Source organism: Crocodylus porosus, unplaced genomic scaffold (genome assembly GCF_001723895.1).
Source record: "Crocodylus porosus isolate Cpor-Errol unplaced genomic scaffold, CroPor_comp1, whole genome shotgun sequence".
Lineage (NCBI taxonomy): Eukaryota > Metazoa > Chordata > Crocodylia > Crocodylidae > Crocodylus > Crocodylus porosus.
The window spans coordinates 35,239,131-35,255,983 of record NW_017728914.1 but is presented as its reverse complement, the minus strand read 5'-3'; the positions used below and the strand labels follow the sequence as shown (position 1 = coordinate 35,255,983).

The following is a 16,853-nucleotide window of genomic DNA, read 5'->3' as shown; positions in this document are numbered from 1 at the left end:
AAGAAGGCTTCACCCCAGAAAGCAGTAAGTGGATCTATCTCTAGCTGGTAAATGCATCTGCTTCTACTGCTGGAGACCCAGCAGGGCCCCCAAATGTTTCAGCAGGTTAAGGGAAACCTCTCCAGAAGCTAAAGATTTTCTTAAAAAAAGAATTCAAGTAATAAAGCAAGGCAGCCGATACGTGGTCCCAGCTGCAGCAGTGGTTTTTAGGCTCTCGGAAAATGCCAAGTCTTAGTCTTCTCTTCACAAAAAAAATCATAGGGCAATTCTTCCACTACAAAGACCCCAGAAAGTCCACAACTCGGGTTTTCTACCTGAAGTCTCCGGGTTGATCTTGTCAATCGTGTTTGCACACCTAACTGACAACGTGGCGCGACACCTCCCCCAGGTGTCGTGGCACCCTGGCTGAGCTCGACTGTGCTAGAGCCACCGCCACCACTGAAACACAACCAGGCACGTTCACAACCCCCTGCATGAACACATCTTGGGAACACGTGCGTGGCTCACAGACGCACGACACCGAGAGATCGAAAGCCTCTCCGAAAGCTGGAGAGCACGGAGGTGCTCCCAAAGCCTTCAGGCAGAAGCAGCAAGGGAGATAACCCCTCGACTACTTACGTAAGGCGGATGTAAAGACGTAGGATGCCCGCTGCAGACGCAGTGGATACTGCCAGGAATTAGAGGTGTTCGGGGTAGAGGACACGTAAGCCCGCCTCGGGATCGCGCCCTGCCAAGTACGACAAGTCCGAAAACCGCTAATCCTTTCTTGTTGCAAACCCGGCCCGCAGAACTGCACATAGCGAGGCCTTTCACGGATGCCAGAGCACGAAGCCAAAATGGGAGCAGTCGTGACCTGGGCTCTAAGCCACAAGTTTGACCAGGTCCTTAAGAGCTGAGCACCCAGGCACCTGTCCCGAAAGCTGCCCCCGGTAGCACAGCTGGCTCGGTCCAAGGCAACCGCCCTTCCCCACAGCCAGCTGTTTCATTTCTTCCGAGCTTGCTGCATGTACAGTCCTGAGAGTTTTAAGATAGCAAGGTTTCACGATAAACTTAACATGGAAGAAATGTGTGTACATACATACACACGTATAATGCATACGTACGTACATACACGGCTCCGCACCTTCCGAGATGTTCTGCGCTGGCACCAGATTGGCAGTCATGGAAGAAAAAGCCATGCCATAAAAGCAACGGTGTTTAAGTCTTTACAGATTCCTTGTTTGCAAAATGATGCAGCTGCTTGGGGGGGGAGGAAGCCTCGCTGGAGGCGCGTTCTGCACTGCTATTTTGTCAGGTAGGCTGCATTTACTGAAAAGCACACACTATCATTTACCACAAACATGTACTTTGGCCCTACCCAAAAGACCATTTCATTTCCAAGATCTCCGATGCAGTGGGTCCCTGGCTTCAGACGGAGGGAAGACCACAGCTTCGCACGAGGGCACCCCCGGCCACTTGCTCTTGGGCCCACTCTGAAGCCCGGCGAAGTCGATAAAGGCTTAATGAGAGGCTGGAGGAGCGCCTCGTGGAAATACGTCCACCCTGCTGCTCCCTGGTGCGTTTTCTTTGTGCTTGGTGCTGGACTGACCGCCAGCTGCATTCAGCGCGGGCAGCAATGCAACTGCCACCCCCAAAATACCCCACCCTCGCTGGCGACGGTCTCGCTCTCCAGGACCCCCTGCGAACCCAGGGGAAAGACCGGCTCTGCAGCTGTGGCCCTGCAAAGTTACCCGTGGCTGCATTTCCAGGACAGGCTAGCAGGGTCCAATTTTAATGGGACCCTCGCCCGGGCGCAGTGGCCTTTTGCTTTTTTGGCTAAAGCTGACAAGCTGCCCAAATGTCTGTAAGGTCGTTTTGGGAAAATAAACAGAATAAAGCTTGGATGCATCACTGAAGCTGGGGTTATTTTTAGGGCATCTGAGTCTCTGGGGAGAGAGCGACGTGGTCCCGGGGATCACCATCTCCAGGGGCTGCTCAGCTATGGATGGGCTTTATCCTCACGGCGGGGAAACTGAGGCCCAAGGGAGACCGACTGCCCACGGTCACACAGGGAGCAGTGCCCCGCTAGGTAGTGGCCTCAGGGCACCACCTCGATTCAGAGATGCATGGTCTGCATCGCCGGCTCTGCAACACCAGCCTCTCCACGACACCTAATTCCACCCTAGGGTCAGCGCTCTTCTCCCCTCCAGCGACACCACAATGAAGTCTCTGCCTGCGAGAGACAAGCCAGACTTCAGATGGACTCTTTCTTTTTTGGAGATGCCCCAGCATCACAGGCCCCCAACTCCATGGGGCTCCCGCCAAGCCTGCCCACCTGGGCATCTCAGACCCCGACCTTTTCAGGCGCGTTTCTCCTGCTTCGGCTGCACGCGTGTTAGGCCAGGTAGCTTGGCTCCGAGGCGTTCTGCACCACCTGCCCCGCAAGCACGAACCGTTCCAGCCATCGCGCGCGGACACTGCCAGCCGCCGACACGAGCAAGTCCAACGTGAAACGCTGCGACCGCTTCACAGAGCTACGCATTCAAATGCACAGCCCCATCCAGCATGCAGCAGCGATTTTTTGACCTGCCTCCTACGCACAGCAACGCGCGCGATGCCCTTGGTGTCGGAGCCCAGAAGCGTTAAATGGAAAGGCTTCTTTCCATCCCTGCCCTGCTAAACCAGCTTCCCAGGTGGTAGCCCCATGGTTTTCCTAGCCATCTTGATATGGCGCTATGTGCCTGGATGAGGATCTGGCAGCGCATACAAGGGAAGGTCATAACGGAGGAGTGGCTAAAACCATCTGCAAACACGGGCACCTCTGGACGCTTCAAGACTCATGCCAAGACAGCCAAGAGCCATCACCAGCATCCAGCGGTGCGGAGGTTTCCGTACAACACCAAACATGAGACCGAGGTCCATGAGAAACGAATGCTGGAGGCACGGACTGCACAAAGCGTATTCAGGTTTCCGGCTTGTTTGCATTTTTGACTAAACAGGGCAAGTCCTTTCGTAGCCTTTCTGGGAAGAAATAAAATAACCAGTTTCCGCCTCCAGCGCTGCAATGACTTTCCATGAAGCAGCAGACAGAAACAGGGATTTAAAACACGAGTGGAACATGTTTGATACCCCAGATACGTCTTGCATTTGCAATTGGCCCCTATAAGCCCAGACAGCGGGCACCGGCCCTGGTGCGAGAGTTAAACACGTACCATCCTCTCTCTCGACGGGGAGCAAGTAGATTGGAAACTACTTAGGCCTGCCGGGCATCAGCACCACCATACAACACAAAACTGCAGAGCATCCCGAGTCCTGCATCCACAAGTTAGGCTAGAAGGCAGCAGCCTGGCAGAAGGATTTGGGGGAAACCAAGGCCAAAAAAAGGGGTAGGGGGAGAGCATTTTGCAACAGCCCCTGCACCTGTGCAGACACAGAGGTCACAGCCAGCCAGGCCCAGCTCCCAGCATCAATGCAAGACAGGTCCCTAGATAAAAGATGTGACCCACCAGCTGAATGCACCACACCTGACTGAGCAGGCCAGGCAGGGTCCTGGAGGAGCAGTCGCCCATGTCCCAGTTCACAAGGCACAGAGGGCACGAGACTTTCCGAAAAGCAGAGCCTCCCACACACCCCTGCCATGGCGCTAGCAAACATGCCCCCGAGACCTACCCTCTGTCCAGGCAAGCTCTCCACCTGGAGAAAACATGTTTATTTTGCAGGCCAGGACAGAGAGGAGCAGAGGGACACGGAGACGAACAGGTTAATTATTAACTTCCCCCGGGCAGGACGAGGGCAGGGATCCAGGAGAGCTGGTGGCTCCCTGATTTGCGCTGCAAAAGAGACCTCCTGAAGACATGGGAACCCTTCACGCTTTCCTCCCGGAGGTCGGGGGTGGGAGGAGGCCTGACTTTACACCAAGGGTCTTCCAGGGTAGCGGCAAAGCCCCGACTCCGTCTCATCTGTGCCACCCTTCAAGCGACCGATGCCCCAGCCCGCACCTGGGCCCATCGCTGGTCACCTGAGGTCCTTGCAGCAAGTCCTGGAGGTGCCGCAGTGCAAATACAAGGGAGACCTCCCCAAATGCATGTGATGGGAGGGCCCCAAAGCCCTCCACCTTGATGGCAGTCCCAGGCTGTTGCCTGAAGTGTGGAGCAAAACCGCTGGGCCGGTCTGGAGCCACCAGACTGCCAGTTCCCAGTCCAGCTCTCCAAAGGCCTCCATCCGCCGGGGGCAGAGAAGTGAAGATAGGCACTTTATTCACAGTCTATGCATCACGTGTCCATTAAAGCGAGACAGACAGGGTCCCTGCAAACGCCAGCCTAAAGACACCCCATTTCCCAGGGGATGAATCCCACCTGCCCAACCTGGGCAGGGACAATTCCCGGATCAAAGCAAGTAGATGACGTGGGAGAACAACGCTCATCCTCCCCCGGAGCAGAAAGCACATGCCCATGTCCCCACGAACCCAGACCGGGGCCCGCTGGACAAACCGGGGAACGGGGAATAAGTAACCAGCACACGCCACAGCGCTCGCACAGGGTGTGAACTGACCCGAAACTGGCATTTGCTGAGAAGCAGATGCCTGGCGTGTGCATCGGTTTGCCCAGCTGCCTGGAGGCAACACCAGTGGCGGCACGAGCGTTTGGCTTACCCGGCAGCGATTTCCCTGCCTCGAGGAGCCCACCTTTGGGCTGGAAAGGAAGCCCAAAGGACCTAGAGATGTGCTGCAGCCCCCTGTGCTTGGGACACCAGGTCAGTCTCCAACGTGGGTGGCTGAGGACGCGAGTGCCAGGAGCTGCTCTTGCAAGCGAGGTCTGCTCACGGCGGCCAAAGCGCGCGGGCTGCTCCCTGGCCCAGCTTCCAGGACTCGGGGGCCGGACGCCTGAACCAGGAGGCAGCCTCTCCCCTTCCCAGCTCGCTGCAGAGCAGAGGACTATCTGCGCAAAGGCCCTGCACAGCCAGCTGCCTTGAAAACACCTGCAATCCCAAAGCAGAGCGTGCCAGAGCCCGCCAGGTCGGAAGTCCCCGTGGGACGTGCTTTCCCCGGCTTCCTGCTGCTCGCGCAGCCGGCGAGATCAGAAACCAGCCTGCCAATTACAAGTGGCACCTGATGTGCCCAGAGGAGTTTAAATCAGGCACCACTTTCTTCTCGTCCGCAGCTGTCCCCAGGGGAGCAGCAGAAACGCGAGCGCCGCTCTTTGAGCCCGCTGACCTGACTACAGGGCCCCGGGCCCCGGAAGTGCAACCAGCCCTCCCCGGCGATGCACACGCCAGGCCCTGAATTGCAGAGGCAATGCTGGGTCCTCACTTCAGCTGGGATCAAACGGGGCTTCCTGAAACACGGGACATGCATTTCACGCCAGCTCGAGGCAAGGAGCTGCCTGCGTCCGGGCCCCACACGGCTTCCACTCCAGCTCGGGGAGAGGGGCTGGGGGGGCGGCAGCAGCCTGGCACGCAGTCAAGAGCAGCCACGAAATCTGCTTCCACAGCCTCGCCTGCAGACTCGGTTTCTCAGCAAGAGCCCGATCTCACCTGCCCCAGGAAGTGCACCTCGACAGGCACCAGCAGGTTCCCCGCGCGGTACCCCCAGCCTGGCCAAGAAGAGTCTCCGAAGAATCCTATTCTGGTCCTTAACTCGCACCCCATCAATGCAGCATGTCTTGCCTCCACAATCCCCAAGCATCAAAGGGAACAGGGGCTTTCACAAAGCTTCAACTCTGCCCTCGGCAACGGGCGGCCTCCATCAGTCGGTGGGCATGCCAACCGGGCGCCGAATGCCGCTTGCAGGACGGATGCAGAAAGTGTGGGCATGCACCCACACAGCAAGAGCACCTGTACCGCGCACCCGAAACGGCCGGACTAGCCGCAGCCCAGGCCCCAGGACAGGAGGCTTTAAACCCTGCATGACTGTCCTAGAGTCTTTATTCTCTGGGTGGGGGCTGGTTTTGCTGTCTGCAGGGGGCTGACTTTAAGTCTCCTCAGTCTGCCCCAGAGCAAGTGCTCCTGCCCGCCCTCACAACCGCCCGGGCGCAGGGGAAGGGCCTGCTCCTCTTCCTTCTTGCAGGGCCAACAACTCAAACGTCCCCGGGGCATCCCGATGGGGGACCTGGGGCCCATCGCTGCAATACGGACCCCTGGTCACACCAGGCTGCAGTGGTGACCAGCGCGTGCTCCCAACCCCTGGCTGACCCCGGCACCTGTCCTCGCCAGGTACCTCGCTGAAAACCCTCCTCCCCCTCTTGCAGGCATGGAAAAGCAGCCTCCCTAAGGTCACTCAGGGACTCGGCAGCGGCAGAGCCAAGAATAGAAGTCAGCAGCCTGGATTCCAGCCCTCGGAGCCCCTGGGCCGCGCTGCCGCAGGGATTTGGGAGCGGAAAAGAAGTCCTACGGTGCCGCAGGAGGTGCTCTGCCAAAGGTGCAGAAAGAGGCGGCTTCTTTCCAGGCACTCTGCTTTCATCTAGGAGCCGGCTTCGCCCCCCCGTGCCCCCTCGCAGCCGGGCGGGGACCTTCTCCCTGCCACGGGCAACGCGGTCCCAAGTGGCACGGCGCAGGGGAGCCGACTCCCCCGTTCAGCCCCGGAATAATTAAGCGAGGAGAGGAACCTGCCCAGGTTGCAGCCTGGCCCGGAGCCAGCTGCGCCGGAGCGACAAGCCTGTAAAAAGCCATGCCCCCAGTGCCGGCGGAGGGAGGGAGGGGGCCCGGCAGGACGCGGACAGCAGGAAACCTCAAGCTGAGAGAGGCGCACATGCACTGGTTTCCTTTTCGATTCCTAGAGGCCTCCTGCTCTCCTCCCTCGTGCGCATGACTCACCTGCCATGCAGGCACAAGTTCCTGAAGCCCTACAACGCGCGGACGCACCCAATTCCTTCCTGGCTTTGAGTGCTGGGGCTGGCAAAGAGCCTTTGCGGGGCCGTACCTTTCGGGACAGGCTCTCGCTGGCCACTGAAGCCTCTAAGGTAAGCCCCAGCCCTGGGCCCTGGCAGCTATGTAGTGAGGCAACAAAGGCCATAAGGGAGGAAATGCAAGGCTGCTCCCAAACCCCCCCGCTGTCCTTCCTCACAGCTGGTGCAGATCTGGGCCGGGGCGCTGGACCCTGACGTCCGAGGGGCAACCCTCCAGCCCAAACCGTGAATGCCACCCCAGTCCGGAGATCTGGGCACCCATGCGTTGGGACAGGCTTCGTGTTCACGATGCACGTTAATCCCGAGCGGCCTCCAAAGCAGGCAAGGCCTCCCCCGTCCGCGCTAAAGCCCCTTTCAAGGCTTCTCTCTGGACAGGAACGAGTCGAAGAGCAGGCGGTCCGGTCCGGCTGGGCTAGTAGCCAGGCTAGCTCCGAGTGCGGCAGGAGACTTGCACCTGTCTGCACACCAGGCCCAGAGCTCTGGAGAAGCAAACTTCAAAAGCCACAACCTGCCCCCACAACCCACAGCTATTCCCACCAGGACCTGCATTTATTTGCACCACAGGGGTTAAAAAAAAAAAAAAAAATGAAGACCCCTCCCCGCAAGCAACCCTACAGCCCCAAAGCTCACACACGCAAATAACTGTAAGGTCACGGCTGCTTTTTCTCCCAGCCATTTATCAGGGCTTGTTCCAGAGAGCAAACATTGGACGCTCCCCGCATTTAACCCCCTCCCAGGGCCGATAAGACCTGGCAAACTGGATAAGCAGCAAAATCTCACTGCTGGAAACACCACAGGCCCGAGTGTCCCCCTATCAACACCGCAGCCAGGACACAGTGCAGAAATATCAGGCATCTCACAGCAAGGAGCGAGGGAAAAGTCAAGGCGCACTACTATTTCCACGTCGTAGCTGGTGACCTGGCTTCCAGCCCCTGCCATTTAATCATTAAAGAGCCTGAACCGATGTTGTTGGAAACGCACAGCCAAGCAGGACATTAAAGGGCAGCCCCCAGTCCCTCCTCTCTGGGAGAGGGGGCAAAGGGCACCCCAAAACCTGTCCTGCGCAGAGACAGAATATCACAAAGGCAATAACAAAACCCCGAAGGTCAGATGAAAGGAAGCCATCTCAGATTAGATACTCCCAGCAAAAAGGCCTCTCACTAGTGTAGCTCAACCTGTCGGAACAAAAAAGGAGGAGGGAAGCTGGCGGGGAGGGGGAAGATTTGGGCTCCAGCGCTTCAGACTGAAAAGGGACGAGTGCTGCAGACATAGCCCAAGCCCCGGATGGGGAGACGAGGGATGGACCTCACACCCTCCTAGGGTGGGCCTTTCTGGACATCTCGGGCATATCCAGGGAACTCTGGAGGGGCTCAATGCATCCAAATGAAGTAGACAGGAAGGAGGAATTAAAAACAAAAACACAAAACCAGAGTGCAATGCAAAAGCATTTCCAAGCACTCTTGGTGGACTTCTAGCATTTAAATACAGTTAAAGGCCTGCCCAGAAGCACAGCCAGCTCTTCTGAAATCAGGTATCCCAAGCCAGTCTGCCAGCAGAAGACTCTCGTTGCAAGACAGATAGATGGACAACACGAGGCTAGCTGGAGGGAGGGGGGTCCGGACTGTTATGGAGCTGGGGACAGCCAGTCCCTACCCACAAGACCCATGGCTGGCATCCTTAACCCCCGCTCAAGGGCATCAAAGCAGCGTCCTGGGGACCCTCCCTCCCAAAGTTTCAGATGGCCACCCCTCAGAGAATGGCAACATTTCCACAAGACCCAGTCGACTGGGATGGCATCGGGAATGCAACAGGACCATGCATCTCCCCTGCATCTGGTGCTGGAGGCCACTGCCGAGTCACTTCTCCAAGCCTGGCCATGCAGCCTGCATGACCCCGGTCCTGAAGCGCTGCGTCCTGGGCTTTGCCTTGGCTGGACTCATGGCAGTTCGGTCCATCGGCGGGTATTAAAAACACGGCAGCGAGGACAACAACCTGCAAGTGAGGACTCCCTGGGCCTTTTTAAATGCTGAAAGCTATAATGGAAGAGGGGGAGACGCTGCTCTATCTAGACAGGCACAGCCTATATACTCGCCCACTCCCCCCAGCACGATGGGGCACTGGGCTAGCTGGACGGAAAGGACTTCTGTGCAAAGGCAGCCTAGAGTTACACCCTCCGTGCCCTCACTTGCACTAAGGACCTCAAGACCAGCTTGCCTGCTTGAACCTGCTCCACTGGAAACAGACCTTGCCTTTCCCAGGAAAGTCACATGAAATGCTCCAACCCAAGGCAGCTGGGGGTCACCGAGGTGAGGCAGGTAAGCACCGGCCAGTGCTCTCCCAGCAGGGATGCATGCGTTGGAAAGGCTGCATCCCAGGGCAATACGACCGGGCTAGCACCGTGCTCCGGGGAGACGCAGACAGCTTAACCCTGGTAGCTGAAACCCTTTCTACCAGCGCAGCCAGCTGCCACAGTTAAAGCAGCAGCTGCAGAGCCCGAGTTCCCAGACTGACCCTGCCTCTCCAGTGTCTTCTGCTGGGCCTGCATGATGTCTGCTTCCAGTCTGCACACAGGCCCCGAGCTGGCAGACATGACTGAACTCCTCCTATCCTGCTCGCTGGGGCTGGAGGGGCTGCTGCTGTGCAAGAGAAGACCCCCCCACCCTCTCCTACAGCGGCCTGTGCCCCCAGGGTGAAGGCACGTCTCCCACAGCTCCGCCAGCCTTCATCCAGCCAAAAGGATGGGACTGCAGGCAGGCAGAGAGATGCTCCTGGGTCATCACAGCAGCTATGCGCCTCCTGAGCAGCGCTGCATCATCAGCCTTCTCGTTCGTGTGCACACCAGGGAACTGAATGCCCACCCCCAGCAGCACATGCAAAGTTAACAACATTTGCACTCAGCATGGCACAACCGGAGCCTCTGCAGAGCCAGGTGCACGAGGAGTAAACCAGACTGTGTACTTCTGGACCAGTGCAACGTACACAACAGTGCTGTGGGCCAGGACCCATGCAGCCTTGCCCTCTTCATTTGCAGGAATAACATCATCAGTTAGGCCTTGTCTACATCTAGCTACTTTGAGTTCATTAGATCTTCAACCCATCTCCCATTAGCAAGTGAGCCATTTGGATTCTGGGAGGCTTCCCTGACTTATCCTGAAGTCCTGAGTATTCGGCACTGGCTGGGGGAGGTGGAAGGGGGCAGCTGGCACACGCTCATGGTCACAGTAGTACTCAGAAACCACGCAAGCGCCTGGCTCACACACCCCAGGTCAAACCAAATGCAGGCTTTGGGGTCAGGAAGAAATCTCCCCATCCCACGCCAGACTGGCAAGGACAGCTGGGACTCTTCCCCCACCCCCTTCCTTTGCAGCACAGGACGCAGTCCTCTGCCTAGCACATGTTAACCTAAAAATGTCCCTCTTCGGCAGTAATCAAAGCATTAGCAGCACCCTCCTCTCCCCAGCTCTCTGCCTGTAGCACGCTGCAGCAGGGCCCGCGTTTGGAGTGCTGCTCTGCAGCTGAGGGGCTGAGATCTAAATTCCCGAGGCCCCTTTTGGGACGGCCTAGGAGGCTCCTTTCCAGCCCTATGCTGCTAGCTCACCCAAGCTTGCGGTTCCCCAATCTGTCTTGTAGCGGCATCTGCCCCTTCTCGCCTCCAGTACGACATTCCCACTTCAGCAGCCGTCTGGAACAAAGCTGCATTAGTGGAAGCCACTAATCCAATCAAGGGGCAGGTATGAGACCAAGGTCACTGATTCCCCACCCCTCCCCTGCTCCTCGCATATCACCACACCCCCGAACATGCCTGGCTCTACCGCCCCCCACAACCCTGCTGATATACCCACACCTGCCCTGGGCTGGATGGAGCCTTCCTTGCAGACTCTGCTGGCTTATTCAACAGCAACCCTCAGTTCCCACCGGCTCTGACCACCGGTGACCACTGCTATGGAACCACGCAGGCAGCTGGTTTAAGCAAGCTCTTGCTACATCCCACTGACGTGGGACAAACCCTTCTCACCTGCTCCCCCTCCTCCCTTACCCCTGAGGAATCACTAGGCTGAATCATTTGTTCCCAGAATTTAAAGTTTGCCACAACAATCTCAATAACTTTCCCCAGTTTTGATGTGGAGAATGAGAAAGCAAATGGAACAGCTGCCCGTGGTTCTTCAGCAGACCCTGGGTTTCAAATGCACAAAGCTTGGACCAAAGCACTGATGAAAGAGAAACCAACCCGCATGCTATGGTTGAAGATCACAGACTGATACCAGGCATCCCTGGCTGTTATCTGGACTCAGGTGGGAGTGCAGAAGCTGCCATGGGGAGTGTGGGTCTTCCAGCTACAGAGGCTACCAAGTTAACACCCTTGCGGTATCCTAGCATGCCATCTACAAAAGGTTTCAGCTCTGCAAGGCTGCAGCATACCCTCTATAGTCGCAGGGACCTAAACCTACTCTTAAGCATGGGACAAACAAGGAGCTGGGTACAGAGATGGCAAAATCGGCATGAATAAAAGCAACCGTGGTCACCACTAAGCTCTCAGCAGGTGATGCAGCCTTCAGCATCAGAACCTGCAAGAGGACAAAGGAGGAAGGACACTGGGCATGTCTACACGTGCACTTACACCGGCTTAAATTTACTGCACAGTAAGTGGGAATAGGCCAGCATCTACACATGCAGGCATCAAGGTGCATTAACGCTGCATGTGGACTGATTTGGGACTATAGTCGCAAGTCAGTCCACACACAGAGGGTTACAGCACTGTAAGGCATCTAAACGTGCTGTTACTGCACAGTAATGAACTGGGCGCAAATTTGATACCTGCATCACGCAGGTATCCAATTTACACTCAAGTCTGCAAAAGCTGTCATATTTAGTGCACAGTACAGGTGTGCACGCGAGATGTGTGCCTGTACCGCACAGTAATTTCAGTTACTGCGCACGTGTAGATGTGCCCACTGAGTGGTTGAATGAAAAAGGGAGTCTGTGCCAGAGTGGAAAAACCAGGAGCACCCAGGCATGCCCAACACCTACGGTGAAAGCTCAGGACTGGGAGGAGACCTAGTTCTGTCTGGCTCTGCCAGCAGTTATCAGCATGGACCACCAGCGAGGCGTCTGGGCGGGCCCTGCCAGCAAGCAAGCCAATGCGGAGCTGCTAGGCCGTTTGCATTTGAGATTGCAGAACCACCCAAACTTACGGCAGACAGAGCTCCACAAGGATGACGTTACATTTTGCTCTAGGATGCAACTTTGGGGGGGAGGGAGGGTGTTGATTAACGCTTTGTAGTTTGCCAATGCAAGTGTTACCAGTGGCTGCAACCATGGAAGCCACAGCTTGTAACAAGCTGACCTACGACCCCAAGCAGTAATATCTTACAGGAAGGCAACCAGGCTGAATTTACCCTAATGGCTTTCAGCGGGGCTAGGAAAAGGGACCCCACTTGGCACCTTTCAGATAAGAGGCTGCAGCAGCGGTGTTTCCCGAGCAGGCTCTGACATGGCTCATTAGGATACCCCATGGATTACAGGTCTGAACAGGGGACGGGAGCAGCCAGCGGAGAACAACCGCCCTCTTTGCTCACTTAGTGATGCAGATCTGGCTCTGCTCTACCTAGTTTCTAGCCTGGACACCAGAAAGACTTATCACTGGGCTTTCCAGAGAGGCCTAGGGGGTTTAGGAGCCCAAGGATTCCCAGGTAAATGCAGTCCACACATGCTACAAATGTAGGAAGGCCAAAAAAAATTCACTGGAAAGATTCAAAAAGGGGGGGGGGGAGGGGGGAAGTTGATAAAAATAATCTGACTAGAACTGGGAATTTAGCATCATTTCAGGAAGACAGAGTGTCCCGGCAACAAGGGGCCGAGAGTCACCTTTCAGCCAACACACCGCATTACCCAACCTTCCCTAAAACCAACAGTGCAGAACAGGGCAAAGGTCCAGAATAAATCTGAAGGGCATAGGTGCAGGGTGAGAGGGAGGAAAAGCCGACCTTCAAACTCCCCCAGCGGGAAGTCCCAGCCCCCCCAAAAAAAGCAAGTCAAAGTTCCTCAAACCTGAGTCGTGGGATCAGAGTTAAAGGATATTTCGGAAGAGAGGAAATTCTGGAGGGGGGCACTCATGCCACAATGGCAGAGAGCCCTGTTGCAAGCTAAGCAAAGCCAAGCCAGCATGAGAGTTACCCAACTCTTTGGCAACCCACGCTTGCTGCTTCACCAAGCCCCGGACGCCGAGGCGCACGAGCACCTAATGGGAAGGTGTGCTTCGGGCTTGGCAATCCTCTCCCTGTGTGTCATGGGGCAAGAGCCGCCCTGGCTCCCAGTCGAGCCTGCGCCCCCAAGCTACAGAGGAAAGCATCGGTGGGGCCCACCCAGTCTCTTCCGCATTCGAGGGACGAAAGGCCAGTGAGCTTTGCAGGGCAGGCGGCTACGCATGACTATGCCTCGTTACATGTTACTTTTGTACCCCGGATACTTGTTAGAAGGAACTAGGGTGTACCTTCCGGATGGGACTTCTTATGCTTCTAGATCAGCTGGAAGAGCAACGCCAGAGAGCAAGCTAGAAACCGCCTTAGAAAAACTAAAAATACCTTTCCGACAGAGATACTGGCTAGAGACGACACACGGTTACTGGCGACAGCGTACACGCGCACGGGCTAGTGGAGACAAACCTCAGCTGCTCGCAGCACCGTCACGAGCGCCAGCAGGGTCTCATGTCTGAGAGCAGCCGCAGGTAAATTTAAAGCACGGCGAGCATCGATGCCACCTCGGAGCCGATGCAGTGGGTTTGCCAGCGGGCGCGCTGGGAACGCCAGACCCCCTCTGCACTAGCATGCCACATCAGCCCAGCTGTGCAGCCACCCACGGGCTAACCAAGTGGGTACAAGCTGTTCTAGGAGATGTAATCTTAGGCCCCAGTGTTCTCCTCCTGCCCAATTCTCTGGAGAAGCAATGCATTTAATATTGGATTTCCAGGCACCTGCAGAGGCACAGAAGAGCACGGTGTTTCCTTAGGGACACATTCCGCTTCCTACTGTACGGACACTAAGGTGGCGAGGCTTCTCCTGCTAGTTTGGCTACTGGCTTGGTTCATTTACACTGCAGGAAGTGCACCTACGGCAAGCGCGTGTACCAAGGGAAAGCAGCTCCCTAGCTCGTTACCAGACCAACAGGAAGAGAAAAGCAAGACCCCCATCCCCAACCCTGTCCGCACCTCTGGAGCTTGGTAAAGCTTCCAACACAGAGCTTGCTTATTTGAGAAACTTTACCTGTGCTACCCTAAAAGCCCCCCAACAAATTCCCTCATACATCCGACTCTCGCCAGCACCCTCTGACCGAACCGCAAAGCTGAGCTACTAAAAACTCTGGAGGAAAGAGGCTTTCTTTTCTGAGCATTGCAAAGAGAACCATTCACAGGTTTCTTCAGTGCACTCTTCCACTTTTTTCCCCTCAAGTCCCCGCGTGGTTCAATCCAACACAAGTGAGGGCTGTTTTGCTTCAATATAGCCCTCAGTCCTAGAAATGCAGAGTGATTTAAATCAGCTCTGAAGCTCAGTCCCAGCTGGAACGTGCCCCAAGTGTGCTAGGGCAGGTGCACGCTCGATTCACCTCGAGGCCCTGGTAGAAATCCTACCTTTGGCAAAAAACCCACAAGAACGAAGTTGCGTCCTCATGCTCCTGCCTCGGGCCCCAGGGTATGTGCCTCAAAGCCACAGCATGACACGAGACCATTAACTATTTCCACTCAGGCAAGCTCTCAGCCCAGAAAACGGCCACGACGCCGCAATTCAGGAGTCAGCGTGTCCAGAAGTCTGCACGTCTGCTCAACGCCATTCGTCTGTCACTTCACGAGGGCTACTTTGGAGACGGATCATTAGAGACCCAGACACCACACAAGGGCCACCGGGTCCGCCCTGCTGCTTTACACCCTGTGCATCAATTAAAATGACCGCTTATGGGCTCAGACTGCAGCTCCAGGGTCTGGCAGGGTCAGGGCCCGGCAGCACTCTGCACTTCCAGTGCAAAGCCCAGCTCCAGGGGAGGCTCCTGGCCTACTTGGGGTATCCTGAAAAGAAACACTAAAAAGCTTTTGCTGCGACTTGCCCCATTTTGAGGTGAAAAAAATTCACAAAGACCTTGCTGGAGCCCATGCGAGACACGCCTAGACGTCTGCTCAGCCTAGAAGCCCGTCTCCCCAAATCCGCAAGCTTCTGCCTTAAGCAATCCTCAACCAAAAGTTGCAAGAGAACGTCTCAAACCACGGGAGAGGCCTCCAAAGCCCGGGAGGAAGCCCAGGCAGGTCTCAGCTGCGAGTTCGCCTATCCGAAGCTTGTGACAACTGTGTTTATTTTACAAACAGTTCTCTCTCTCCCCTTGGTTAAGAGGCAGAAGAAACAATGCCCCAGAGCAAAGGAGCAGACTAATATTGACAAGGCCGGCATTGTGAGAACTACGGCCACCTCTGCCAAGCTCCAGAAAAATGCACCGCAACTCAACTGCACTATTTAAACACCTTGGAGAATAATACTGCGACTCTTCAACAGAGCGCAACGGATTCCTTCTGACAAATGCCGTCTTCTTCATTAAAAAATAAATAAAAATATCAATGCTAGCATTTCCCCTCCCCCCACCAAAAAACCCCTGGTGTGCCGCCTAATACTTAACGCAGCCTGGATCCTTCCCAAAGTCTACGGTTTTGTTCCTCTGAAGGGTTTCCCCCACTTTGTAACCAGGATATTCCTTGCTGGGTGCTCCTGACAGCCTGCAACATGAAGGCACAAGAGACAGAGAGTCAGAGCAGACCTTGGAAATCGGTCCACCCCATTTGCACCGGAAGGATGTTGCCCTGTATTTTTTAGAAGGCTGAAGACAAATACTGCAGTTCACGAAGGCTGCCCACAGCAAACAGCACCGGGAATACACTGAAGAGGGAAGGCAACACGACCAACCTGCTTCAGCAGCCGGGATCCAGAATGTTTATACAGCACTTTAAAAATGCTGGCAGTCTTTGGCTCCTCTCTAGGGAATGGAGAGGGCCCAAGAAAGCAGCATGATGAAGCCTCATCTCTGCATGAAGGCGTGATAAAACCCGCTTCCCATCATCCACCAAGAAGTAAACCCAAGACGGCAAAAAAAAAAAAAAATTGCTTGGATTTTGTCGAGACAAGTCATTTCCCTATCGCTGCCTGGGATCCGGGCGTGCCGCGGTCTCCATGTGGATATTTTTTTTGGGAGACCTTAATCTATCTTCTGTATATCATCCCATGCAAACCAAACACCGCTGCACCCAGATACTGCAGAGCTGTCCATCTTCCACGGATCAATAACTATGATGATTCATCATATTAGGTAGTACTAACTTTTTGGGAAAGGGGAGGGAAAAAAAAGAAAAACCCCAAGGCTCGCACGCTCACTGCTGCTGTCATAGCCGGGAAAGCCATTTCAAGTGTGCACAGGAAGGCGAAAGGGCAACAAGCCCCCTCGCCAAGGAGGCCACGATTTAAAACTCCCCAGGATTTATTTTCTTAGTTATCGATTCCCTTCATTTTATCAAACAGTTCCCTGAGGGAAGTGATCTCTATGAAAGCAAGCAAGAAAATGGAGGGTTCAGCATTTCCAGCCTTGGCCTACAAGCAGCGGTGGGTGAAAGATGGATGACTGGGGGGAGCCTGCCAGCAAACCCCGGCTCTGGCACCCCTTCACCCTTCCTTTCGGGACCGGGAGGGGGGCTGAAGTAAGGTGCCCTTGCAGCACGCGGGATTACGGAGCCAGCAGGGATTTTCGGGGGGGAAGGAAGGCGCAAGGGGGTGCGGGACCCCCAAACCGCCCTCCCCTGCCTGTCCGCCCCCTGCCCCGGCGCCAGCAAGGGCACGGGAGGGACAGGCTCGCGGCCTGCATGCCAGCGCCGCCGAGGAGGCAGGGCCCTGCTGCGGCGCGGCCCACGTGGAGGGGGAGCGGGGCCAGCCGCGCGCGTGGGGGGAA

At 55.9% G+C, this 16,853-nt stretch overlaps 1 protein-coding gene across 1 annotated transcript in view; it reads right to left on the bottom strand.

Annotated features, from left to right (window-relative positions):
* LARP1 (La ribonucleoprotein domain family member 1) overlaps positions 1–16,853 on the bottom strand; it is a 64,372-nt gene that overhangs the window by 22,152 nt on the left and 25,367 nt on the right. The window lies entirely within an intron of this gene.